The 12,749-nt window shown below is 38.1% G+C and overlaps 1 protein-coding gene across 2 annotated transcripts in view; it reads right to left on the bottom strand.

Annotated features, from left to right (window-relative positions):
- LOC131431957 (P protein-like) overlaps positions 1–4,194 on the bottom strand; it is a 105,092-nt gene extending 100,898 nt beyond the window's left edge. Inside the window, exon 1 of one of the 2 annotated variants that reach the window (XM_058597945.1) lies at positions 3,775–4,194. The gene's annotated coding sequence lies outside the window, so the exon portion shown is untranslated. The remainder of the gene's footprint in view (positions 1–3,774) is intronic. The other variant, XM_058597951.1, reaches the window with a different exon arrangement.
- Between the last annotated feature and the right edge of the window lie 8,555 nt (positions 4,195–12,749).

The following is a 12,749-nucleotide window of genomic DNA, read 5'->3' on the forward strand; positions in this document are numbered from 1 at the left end:
CTTCATGGACGAATGACGAACTGGGACGATGGCTACACTCCATTATCCCTAAGGTATCGACGAAACCTTGGTTCAAGGGGATGAACGTGAGTCGTGATTTCATTCGCGTTATGTCACGACTCATGTCAAATCACTATACATTCAACGCACATCTCCGGCGTATCGGGATCGTGGAGAACGGGCTCTGCACCTGTGGCGACGGTTATCAGGACATCGAGCATGTCGTGTGGTCGTGCGTAGAGTATCGCGACGCCAGATCGGAGCTATTGGAATCCCTCAGGGCCCGAGGTAGACCGACTGAGGTTCCGGTTCGGGATGTGTTGGCGAGTCGGGATAGTTCATATATGCTTCTGATATACCAGTTCCTCAAACACATTAATATACAAGTGTAATCTGTTACATCTTGCTTAGAAAGTTCCTCCTATTTATCGACGTTATTTCAACTGTGGCTAAGAATTATTTTCACCTGCAGACTCGACACTAACTTCCGCCGATTATCCCGATTCCTCATCTGTCCACCATCTTCATCGGAACTAACAAGATCTTTTTGCTGTCACTAACCTTTTCGCTTCCCCCCTCCCCGTCTCTTCTCCATCTCGATGTCAACTAATTAGATCTCTGTCGTTCTTAGTCATTTCGTTCCCATATCCCCATTTTACTTCGTTTTCCGCAATATTTACTTCTCTATATTTTTTCGTTATATTTACATCACCATCATCGCCCACGGAAGGTCGCTCTAGTCATGCGGGCCACCCGCCGGGTATTCGTAGCCTGGGGGTGTTTCCCGCGGACCCACACAGACCGAGGGATGCGGCCAACGTCATCTGGAAGACTCATGATATATTCCACCCACCGGCCGGTGCCGATCGCCAGCTGAAGGTTGGATCTGCCAAAGTCGACCACTGCGACCCCAATACAACATTATCCAATCATACTATCCTAGTTTTAAGTTAGTCGTTAATAAAATTAGAAAAAGTCCTTGGCACCTTAGAGCTAAAGCAGTGTGCCTTAAAAATAATTATATTATTGAATAAAAAAAAAAAAAAAATGAAGGAACAAAGAAACAAACACACTTATAACAGCTCCCGCAAATTTCAAGGAAACTTCTGTTGCAAATGGAAACTCTTATGATAATTGTTAAGTTAGGTCTGAAAAACGTAGGGATGACGACTTAGTCCACAGTGGCGAGCTAGGACCACTCTTCCTAATAATTAACAACGTTTTATTGCCAAATAACTGTTATTCTATACATAGTTAAAAAATGTCAATGCGCATTTTTCCTCCCAAACCTATTCAAATTACTATTTTTTCTTTTAAATTGAGTGTAAAAAACTAGTTGGTAACTAAGGACTACTATTTCCAGAGATACAAGAATTCTAATATTTAAAAATACACTGCTAAACGACCGTGAAAACCACTAGGAATCACTCCGAATGTTTTATGGTCTTGGTTCGCGTTTCTGATGTGCATCAGAGCTTTCACGCGAAAGCTAAAGGCTTTGTGTTACGAATATCAATCGATCAAATGTAGGACACAATAATGATAAACCCCAGAGGACTAATTCTTGTAGTTTGTGGAATTGCTCTAAGACATTAAGTAACTGCCATACTAGAATCAAGATAATTTACCAGACGATCGATTCTTAGATACAAATCACTCGATTTTCTCAGAGATCGGTCAACCGATTGTTTTTAGTTTAGACTCAAATTAAAGGCCTTGTAGTCCCATAGCGTGTTATTAAATTTCATCTGGATCTGACTTCCAGTTCTGGAGTAACAAGGAAAAATGAGCAAAATGAACTAAAAAAGTACACTCGATTTTCTCAGAGAGTACTTCAAATGAAAGATCTCACAACCTCACATAACACTATAAAATTTCCTCCGAATCCGACTTCCGGTTCTGGAATTACAGGCTATGCCGGTTCCCAGCTCCCGGTCCTAGAAATACCGGAAATAGTAATCAAAAACTCAAAAATGGAACTCTCTTCATTTTCTCAGAAGCAGCTGAGTCAATTTGTACAAACCTAGAATCAAACAAAAGGGTAAACGTATATAATAATAGACTGCTTTTAACCTTTGTTCGGATCTCACTTCCGGTTCCGGAACAGCAGGGTGAGATGTGTTTAAAATTTTAAACCGTCATTTGGAGCGAAAATGCAAAACACGAAGAATTTCTATTAACTTGGATTAAAACTTGATTAAAATTGAAAAGCTTGTGCTAATGTATGTGCCCAAACAAACTTTTTTGTTCCTATTCAATATTCTAAGAAAAGGTTTTTGATGAATCCCTTAGTAATATTGATGAAAACATGAGTTATTTGAGAAAAATACCAGTAGGTGGATTAAAACACAGGTTTTTTACTAGTATCGAAGCACACAACACCGAACGTGAATTGATAGATGAGTAAGGAGAAATAACAATCCGAATAATAGTTCATTCACATTCACATAGTTGCATATCAAACTCGGAAGTACCGTTTTCATCGAGCTGAATCGAATTGTATATTACACTAGATTTATCTGGGCATTCGATCAATAGTCAGTTCTATATTCTATCTATGAAGAAATGCAAACGTTATGAGATATTGAAGAAAATATTCCAGCTTAAAATCTTTCCTCATAAAATTTACTTCGATAAAACAAACGAGGAAATTTGACTGGCAGAAAACAGGTGAACAGTAGTCATCTAGGGCTTTGCTTCTAAAGCAAACTAAATTGCCTTTCGTGTTCCAACAAAACGAAAACTGTCCCAAATAAACGTTCTGAAGTTCGCTACTGATATTTCCGATACTACCAAAATGTCTCGAGAAGAAAATTGTGATTTCAAACAGAAAATCATTTCGCTGATCAAGCTGAGCAGAAAATCTAAATTTAAGTGTCATTTTTTTATTCGTTTAACAGCTTTTTCACGAGACAGCATATGGTCACAACGGACTGTTGTTGAACGAAAATAGTTTTCCAGCACAATGTTCAACCGTTCTACACTTTTTATGGCGGTAATCTGAAATTCCAAACAACCTTACGTGACTGCTCTGAGCAAATATATAGACGGATAGATATATAGAACAAACTTTCGCTTTCTCCGTACTCTACGTTCTGACTGTGGCACGTCTCCACATCTCTCTATAGCACTCTGGTTAGTTCTATTGACCTCCCGGCGGTGGCGCCTGGGGCTGCCGAAAAACGAGCAACGAGTCTGGTGCTCAAACACGAATCCGAGAGGAATATACTAAAAAGCTCGAAATGCGGTACATTCACAGCACTGAGCACCAATTGCCGGAAGAAACTGCTGTGAAAAAGGAATTTTTAACATTCACTTAGTTTGCCTTGGGTAGCTTTTTCCAACTGAAAGAAATGTGGAATTTTCTTGCAATGGATTTATGCACTCTTACAGATTTAATTGCATTGTATCTTATAACAGTAATTGATAAACAGCTCCATTAACAAGCTGTTCCGAGAGTATGTTGTGAAACTTTGCCAGAATGAATTGTTTAGTATCCATTATTTCTACATAAACAACTCAAGAGGGAGTGGTTTCTAGCTAAACAATGGAAAGTTTACTATCGGCTTCGTCGAGCAGCAATCAACATTAAAGTATTTGTTTTCGTGATCCCCTTGAACTCGCCACATTGAAGTCAGGCGGAAAAGCAAAATAACCATGAGAAAGGAGCTTCTTTCATTCGTCTGATAACAAATAATGAGTTGTTATTTAACACAATGGCAAACTAAATTAAACGTCAACAGTCAACTGAACCACTCTCATAATAATACTCACTTTAAAGAAATATTTCGCCGATTGATTTTTTGATCTACTAATTAGCTATTCAAATAGATATCCTGAACAGTTTTATTCACCAATGTTCTGCAATTCAAATTTCGGCCTGCTATTTCTCACTCATATTTTCACCTTCAAACTCATTCAACTATTTCACCGACACCCAAAAACAAAAGAAAAAGAAGCTGAAACACAATTTTCACCGCAGCTTTAAGCACAGATGGTTATCGTCCTTTTTTTCCCTAGCGAACACACGCACAACCAACCGCTATTTCGGCGTTCCACGACGGGGACGCATTCCGAACGTGGCAGTGACTGGAATTCGACTGACGACTGGCGGCAGTAGATGTTTTCAGACCCGATCCAAGCGCGGGCCCCGGACGAGAAACATGATATCCACTCGTCTTGTTTCCTTTTCGGTTCGACTCATCGCTGTCACTCGCTGTCACCTTGCGTTCCTTTCCGTTCCATGGCGGGTGACAGTTAGTTGCATATATAGTCAGTTGGAGTTGAAAAACGGTACCCTTGGCCGCCAACCTTTGGATCGAAATTCGAGATAACGGACACTGTCCCCCACCCCTCCCCTCTGAAGCATCGCACGGCAGGTGCTGGCATACGGACAAAACATGCATAACTCACGCAATATTCCATTGCTTGTGCTTTTACCGCAGCAAAAAAAATCGATATCAACTCATCGGTGGGTGCCGATGACGAGAAACTCACTGGGTTCCACTACGCGCCGCAGAAGCAACAGTCATGCGTGCGGTGGTAGTGTCGATAACACTCAAACAATATTACCACGCGTCTCCATGGATTTCCAACAGCCAACAGCAAGAGAAACCGAATCGAAAACATAGTACGAACATTGGAAAATGAGTGTACGCAAGTGAGTTCTGTTTGATGTGCAGGATGTGCTTTCGGTGTGCAATACAACAAGAGAGTGAGAGTCAAACCGGGCAGCCCGGTAGATATGGCAGTTGTGAGACAAGCCAGCTTTACACAACATTCGCGTGAACCGACTGAGTGAGATAACGGTGAGGAGCGGGATTTTCGCATGTATCAGAGAGTGATGCGGTGAGCTTTGCTGAGTACAATTTTACTACGTTGTTCACAGATGGCGGAATGGCAGTACGTACGTTGTTGATAATTGTTATGCAGATATTGAAGCAAAAATATCTTTTACTATTTTTTGCAATTTTACATCATTTTGTTTTTTATGGCTTCATGAAGTCGAAATGCGTTGGTACACATAAAGACTGTCCCAGAAAGTATGGACGCACTTTGATTTCGCTGTAAATAATTCACAACTGTTAGATATTCAAATTTTATTCGATATACTGATAATATTAGACTACAACAACAGAATATTATTCTTAACATTTGCTACTTAGCCATTGTAGACTAGCTGGCGCACCTTCTCGCGAACGTTCCTCATAAAATTCCGTACAGACTTCTTGGCGACAAGTTTTGACACTTTTTATGTTTTTCGAACTGTTGAATGGTTTCGGCTGCCGAGACATGTTTCCTAAGATGTGCCTTCGTTAATGCTCAAAATTCCTCAATTGGTCGAAGTTGTGGGCAATTTGGTTGATTCATGTCTTTTGGGACGAAAGTGACGTTTTTGGTAGCATACCGTTCTACCGTTGATTTCGAGTAGTGGCATGAAGCAAGATCTGGCCGGAAGACAACAGGATCCTTGTGGTTTCGAATCATGGGTAGAAGTCGGTTTTGTTAAACATTCCTTGATGTATATTTCGTTATTCATTGAAGCAGTGGTCCCGGCAAGGATTTGTAATCGAGTTTCACGTAGGTTTCGTCGTCCATGATTATGCAGTTCAAATTTCCAGCAAGAATCGTATTGTACAGCTTTCGAACCCTCGGCCTGATCGATGCTTCTTGTTTCGGACTACGTTTTGGTTGTTTCTGTTTCTTATAGGTTCGAAAATTCAAACGTTCTTTAGCACGAAGAACATTTGACCTCGAAGTGCCCACTTTTTTGGCCACATCTCGAACTGAAACCTGCTTCGTTTGCTCGAACGCCTTCAGTATACGTTTATCCAACTGAGGGTTAGCAGGACCTTTTTTTCGACCCGTTTTCGGTTTATCCTCAAAGGTGTTATCCTCACCGAACTTCTTGATTGCATTTCGCACGACTTTTTCACTTACTCCTTCCATTTTTGCTATCTTTCTCAGTGACAGTCCGCGTTCTGTGCACCATTTGTACCTAATTTTTCGACGTTGTTCTGCTGAAAGTCCACGTATTTCGAAACTAACTAATGAAAACGAATAAACAACTGCACAAGTGGTTGCGAGATGGCAGCGGTTTTTGGTTACGTCTATACGTTCTGAGACCATCTTTAATATCGATATCTCCGTTAAAAATGGACGGACTTTGACAATATATGGCTTGTTGGATAGCTATTATCGTGCGGAATCAAAGTCTGAAAACATATTCTATTTTCAAGGTCAACTGTGACGTCAATTGTCAAAAAACTGAAAATTTCGACATAAAACTTTGTATAACTCAAAAAGTAAACATTCGATATCAATAGCGTTCAAGGTGACGAGAAGACCTTTCACTAGTTTGATCAAAATCGGTCCAGTAATCTCTGAGATCTCGACCCTTATTGTTGACAACACACACACGGACATTTGCTCAGTTCGTCAAGCGGAATCGATTGGTATACAACACTCGGCCTCGGAAAATTTTTCTAAAGTTTGAGCGAATTCTATACCTATTTTTTATATTTATTAAAAAAGGTAAAAAATAGAGATCTTTTCCCTTATCCGAAAAAAACTCGAGTATTCGGGTTCGAATACCTGAAACCCAACAAAATTTTTGAATCTGAACTCGACTTGTACTTGTTTAAAATGTCGTCACCGCCATTTAAAAATCTGTGTTTTAAATTGAAAAATCTGTTTATAATCTGTGATGGATATTTTTGTTTTAAATCTGTGAAAATCTGTTGGAAATGTTCTAAAAATCTGTCAGTTTTGCGAAATATTGTTAAAATCTGTATAAATCTGTAAACTTTGAAAAAAAAAATCTGTGTTCTGTGACGCAGAATGTGTTTAGCCAATTAGATGAAAAAATCTGCAGTTTTATAAGAAAAAATCTGTGAAAATGGTAAAAAGGTTTCACAATAAGTTTTAACTGTTGGTGCTCGAATTTGTAGTAGTTTTGGTTTCCAAAGAAGTTTTGGGATGTAATTACTTCGATTTGCCATTTTTTAGTCACTTTTTATAGCCAAGCGTCACAGATTTTCAATACATCGATGAAAGAATGGGAATTGATATTCTGCTGTTGCTCCCTAAGGGCATATTCAGGAGTGTTCTAGTTCTAGATGCATAATTTATGTCAGTTTTAAAATTTAAATCTAGAAATTATAACAAAATAAACTGGCAGCCCCAGCAGCGTTTTATCTGTGTTTCAAATATAGAAAAAATAGAACGGCAGTGTATACCAGTTTTAAATTTGACAGTAGAACTGGTCGAATAAATAAAACTAAAACGGATTGCTGAGGATACGTTTGTTTCAGTTTCATTTACATTATAGACCACCCATATGAATCTTGCTGCTGCTGAATTTGCTCTAAAGACGTTAGTATGGTTTCGTCTTGTCATAGAGGAAAGAGTGACGTTGACAATTATACTCTCTCTTTGTTTCAATGAGAAACGAGAATGCTTCGTCTCTCTTCGTTTGTTCTGGTGTCGGTCATTTACGAATGAGACAGTAAAACATTGAAAATGAGACTGCTTGAATGGTTTCTTTGATTGAGAATGCGTGACAATTTCAAGCTCTGGTTTTAACCCGTTGTTGCCACCATCACTGCCCACGGAAGATCGTAGCCTGAGGGTGTTTCCAGCGGACCCACACGGACCAAAGGATGCGGCCAGCATAGATATTTACCAACGCCATCTGGAAGACTCATGCAATATTCAATTCATCGACCACTGCCGATCGCCAGCTGAAAGCTAGGTTTTCGAGAGTCCAAGATGACATAGTCTAATGATACTATTATAGTTTTAAGTTAGTCGTTAAAACCCAATTGACAATCTCTTAGAAAATTAGTTTAGATTATTCTGTGAAAATTTCAGAATGATTGTTTGACTTTAGCGGTCGGGAAACTCTTTTTTCTGAAGAAAGAATTGCATAGCTGAAAACGGTAACTTTCAACTTATTGATTAAATATCTCGCCTTCAAAAGCATGGATCAAAAATCTACCCTGAGAAAGTCTAGATAATCTAATTTAGATGCGATTAGTGCCTAAAAACGTATATGTTGTCGTGATGAAAATTAGGTGTAAGTTATTTTTGTGGAGGTAAGTCGATTTCTATGTCGCCGCCATTTTAGTTCCCTGGTAACGTAACGAAACATGAGAGAGAAATAAAATCGGCTCAAAAAGGCTGCCAAACAAGCGGCAGCATTCTTGGATTTTATATGATGTAGTAAAACTTGTAACCGAAAATATCAAAACTTTCTTGGCCACCCGGCCACATCGAGAGTCATTTGGCACATTTGCGAGAGAGCATGGAGAGAAATGTAATACGCACAGCGAGCCACGTGGTTTTACGCGACCTACTGGCCTCAGCCCTTAAGCAGTGTGCCTAAAATTATATTATATTATTGAATAAAAAAAACCCGTTGTTCAAGATCATTCTGTCTCTATGTTCAGATACCCGTGACTTAGCGTAATTTAACACGAATATTTTTCATGTTTTCCACGATCGGGCGGCATGCCAATTTCTAATTGTGTACGGCCCGGCACTTGGAGAAAATGACTGTAGACAAGTCAAAAGTACGCCATATCCGTACGTCATTGAAGGCCTCATTTACTTCAACTACCAGAAGGTTCGCAGTCTCGAATACTTTTTCGCCTTCGACTACCAAACAGCTTTCTCCGGCAGCGTAGCTGAAAACATCCGACAAGTTCACCCATACACTACACGTATCACTGTTTGACAGCTCCTAACTATGAATAGATAAATGCATTATTTCCACATTTAAAGAAAACACTTCGATGAAAAAATTACACCACGAGTAGAAATCATGTAGTTCTAAAGCAATTTACACAATTTTCAAGCATAACAGCAGATTTTCATTCTCAAATGTTGTTATGAAATTTTATAGAAGATCATGATTATTTTATATTTTTATGATGAATTACCAATTAGGATCAATTTGTTGTTAGTAGAGATCAGTGGCTCCCAAACTTTGTTAACCGAATGCACATTTAGAATACATTATTCTTTCTACTGCCCACCAAGTAAAAGATATTTTTTATTCTTTTTTCAATGGAGCAAGAAAAAGCCCTTCTGTAAAACTTGCTCTCCAGCAGGCATAAAACCTCCTCATCTTTTGCATCAATAGATCACAATCATCCAAATGATACACTTTCCTTGAATCCTGTGCCTCTATAGTAACTAATTAACCTTTCGAATATCGCGACGGACAGATAATAAATAGAGACCAATCAGTTTGTAGCAGTCATGGTATCGAATCGGACTAATTAGCGTTGAACCGCTTCAAAACGTTGAATATCGTTTTGGTAATTAGCAGCTTATTCGAGAGTTGAGCGAACTAAAGTGCAATACATAGCTTTCAAGTAATCTACATCAAAAATGATCTGTTAAATCCCAGTCTACTTAACTTGGAGATCGATGATGATGATTAATTTTGATCGATGTGATGATTAATTTTGTCGAACGCAGAAGAGAAATCGCTGTATATAGAATCTTCTTATAGTCTTGATTGTAAAAAAATAGATATAAAGTAAGGATAGAATTTCTTCCATATTTCAGAAAAAAATTCAGAGCGCAAAGAGCAATGTTGGATAGTTCATTAAGGGAAACAGATAACTAAAGAAGCAGTCGATCCATTGAATTCCGGGAAGATTGAAATCGCCCAGTAACATGATTTTATCATTCAATAAAAGTTTGTTTATATTAAAGAATCATATGGCAATTCATTTAACATGTTTGCAGTTAACTTCAAATATAAAATAGAGAGAAATGGTACAAAAAATAATTGTCCTCCCAATCTCACACGGTAGAAATAAACGTTAATTTAAGAGCGAACGTTGGGTAAGCAAAAAGTAGGCCAACAAAATCTCACATATCATTGCCCAGACGGAGAATTAAAGAGTTATTCAATTGGAAGGAAGGAAATGTTTGATAAGTTTTTACGTGCGATATTGGAGCACAGGGTGGAATTAAAATTTGAACCACACCGGTCGTGCATAGACAGATCATATACCAAGTTCTTTTCTACTAGGAAGTCTTCTAGATGATGTATCATCACATCCACAGTAGTTCAATTGGCAGAACAATTTCCCCGGATTGAAGAAGGCTACGAATTCTTAACCACACTGATAAAAATTTGTACGATCGATTCATATGTAAATAGTACTTCAATTCAGTGTGCTATTTCATTTCAATATATAACCAAAGCGATTTGTTTTAAAATTTCTTGTGCAAATTCACTAAGATGCAAGATAAGATTATTTTTCACTTAGCTTTGATTTGTTTTTGTTTTGGACGTGATGTTTTGCCTTTCTCATTTGCAATCACTGTGAAAACCGACTTTTGAAGCAAGGCCCGGAGGGCCGAGTGTCATGTACCATTCGACTCAGTTCATCGAGTACGCAAATATCTGTGTGTGTATGTAACGTTTTTTTGCACGAACTTTTCTCGGAGATGGCTGAACCGATTTTCACATAGATTCAAATAAAAGGTCTTGTGATCCCATACAAAATTCCTGAATATTATTTTGATCCAACTTTTAGTTCCGGAGGCAAAGGGCAAAAAATCGTAAAAAGTTTTCTAAATCGACCTCAATCTTCTCTATTTGACAGTTTTTATCAGTAGACGGTCAAACAACCCGATTCCGTTTGTTCGTTTAAGAATCGAAGGAAATTATTTTGAAGAATGCCACAGTACTATATATGATAGTATGATTGATATGAGAAAGGCATCATTACACCACTAGGAGGATTAAAACAGGTTTTTTTGCTGTTGAATCGAACTACATGTGTTAAACACTTCATTTTTCTAGTGGAAATGAGTACAGCACAAGTGTATGTGCAAAACCCTTGTTTCGGTCAACTGTGTTTCACTTGAAATCTATGTGGAAAACAATGTGACATTCGTATGAAATTCATATAGAATCTGGAGGTAATGCTATATCTTATAGTTTTGAGTTAAATGTAGCCATTATTTCCACTAAATATCAACAGTTTTTACACTCATTTTATGAGTTAAGTGTATATTTTCATAAATTTCTTGGGTGCTACAAGTAGTGATAGTTCAAATGCTTTGCACATGATGCATGATTATTTTTAGTCTAACAAACTGTTTGTTTATTTGTATTCGGATTCCTTGGCAACTATAGCTTGAAGCAACTAAATAGTGTTGCTCGATAATATTTTCTATCAATAGCAAAGGATCGCTCAATTTGTTATAACTGATGGTAAATCATGACCAAACATTTTTCAAGCCTGGTCGTGTCGTCGGCGAAACCATTATGAAGACTTTTTATTGGAATTCCCATTTTCGAGACTTCATTAATGATTCGCATGCGATATTCTTGTGGCTAAAAACCTTACGATATCATTATGACATTCCATATATTTTTTGCCTGAGTGTACGAAATTTTTAGGAAAATTGTGCGAAATTTCTATGACAAACATAACTTCTTTTATATTATCTTTTCTTATTATCTTTGATTTAATCACTTATTCTGATTGATTAGTTGTATCAATGTAATTGTAATCGAATTGCAATATAGACAATTTGTTGTTACTAGTGATGAATAGGTTGTTTGAAAACTGTAATTTTACGATCTAGCAAGAAGTTTATGGAATACGTATCTTTTCTAACTGCTGTCAAATCGTTTGTTTGAAGCCAGTTTCGAAATTACTTGTAGTCGAATCAGTTTATAGCCTGTTTCCTGAATCAGGCTTGCAAACAACCCCGTTGCTAACAGATCGGCTGAAAAGTTCGTATCGTTTCTGTGAGAGGGCGCCACTAGAATTAAATCCATACCATTTTCAGTTAGTACCAACCTTCAAAAGATACGTGTATAAATTTGACAGCTGTCTGATTATTAGTTTGTGAGATATTGCATTTTGAGTGAAGCTACTTTTGTTATTGTGAAAAAAATGGAAAAAAAGGAATTTCGTGTGTTGATGAAACACTACTTTTTGATGAAAAAAAGTGCCGCCGATACCAAAAAATGGCTTGATGAGTGTTATCCAGACTCTGCACCGGGCGAAGCAACAATTCGTAAGTGGTTTGCAAAATTTCGTACTGGACATATGAGCACCGAAGACGATGAACGCAGTGGACGTCCAAAAGAGGCTGTTACCGATGAAAACGTGAAAAAAATCCACAAAATGATTTTCAATGACCGTAAAGTGAAGTTGATCGAGATAGCTGACACCCTAAAGATATCAAAGGAACGTGTTGGACATATTATTCACGAATATTTGGATATGAGAAAGCTTTGTGCAAAATGGGTGCCGCGTGAGCTCACAATCGATCAAAAACAACAACGAATTGATGATTCTGAGCAGTGTTTGGAGCTGTTATATCGAAATTAAACCGAATTTTTTCGTCGATATATAACAATGGACGAAACATGGCTCCATCACTTCACTCCGGAGTCCAATCGACAGTCAGCTGAGTGGACTGCACGCGATGAACCGAACCCAAAGCGTGGAAAGACTCAACAATCGGCCGGTAAGGTTATGGCGTCTGTATTTTGGGATTCGCATGGTATAATTTTTATCGACTACCTTGAAAAGGGAAAAACCATCAACAGTGACTATTATATAGCATTATTAGAGCGTTTGAAGGACGAAATTTCAAAAAAAACGGCTGAAATTGAACGAATTGGGCTTCGAATTGCTCCCTAATCCACCGTATTCTCCAGATTTGGCCCCCAGTGACTTTTTCCTGCTCTCAGACCTCAAGAG

Source organism: Malaya genurostris, chromosome 2 (genome assembly GCF_030247185.1).
Source record: "Malaya genurostris strain Urasoe2022 chromosome 2, Malgen_1.1, whole genome shotgun sequence".
In the NCBI taxonomy this organism is placed as follows: domain Eukaryota; kingdom Metazoa; phylum Arthropoda; class Insecta; order Diptera; family Culicidae; genus Malaya; species Malaya genurostris.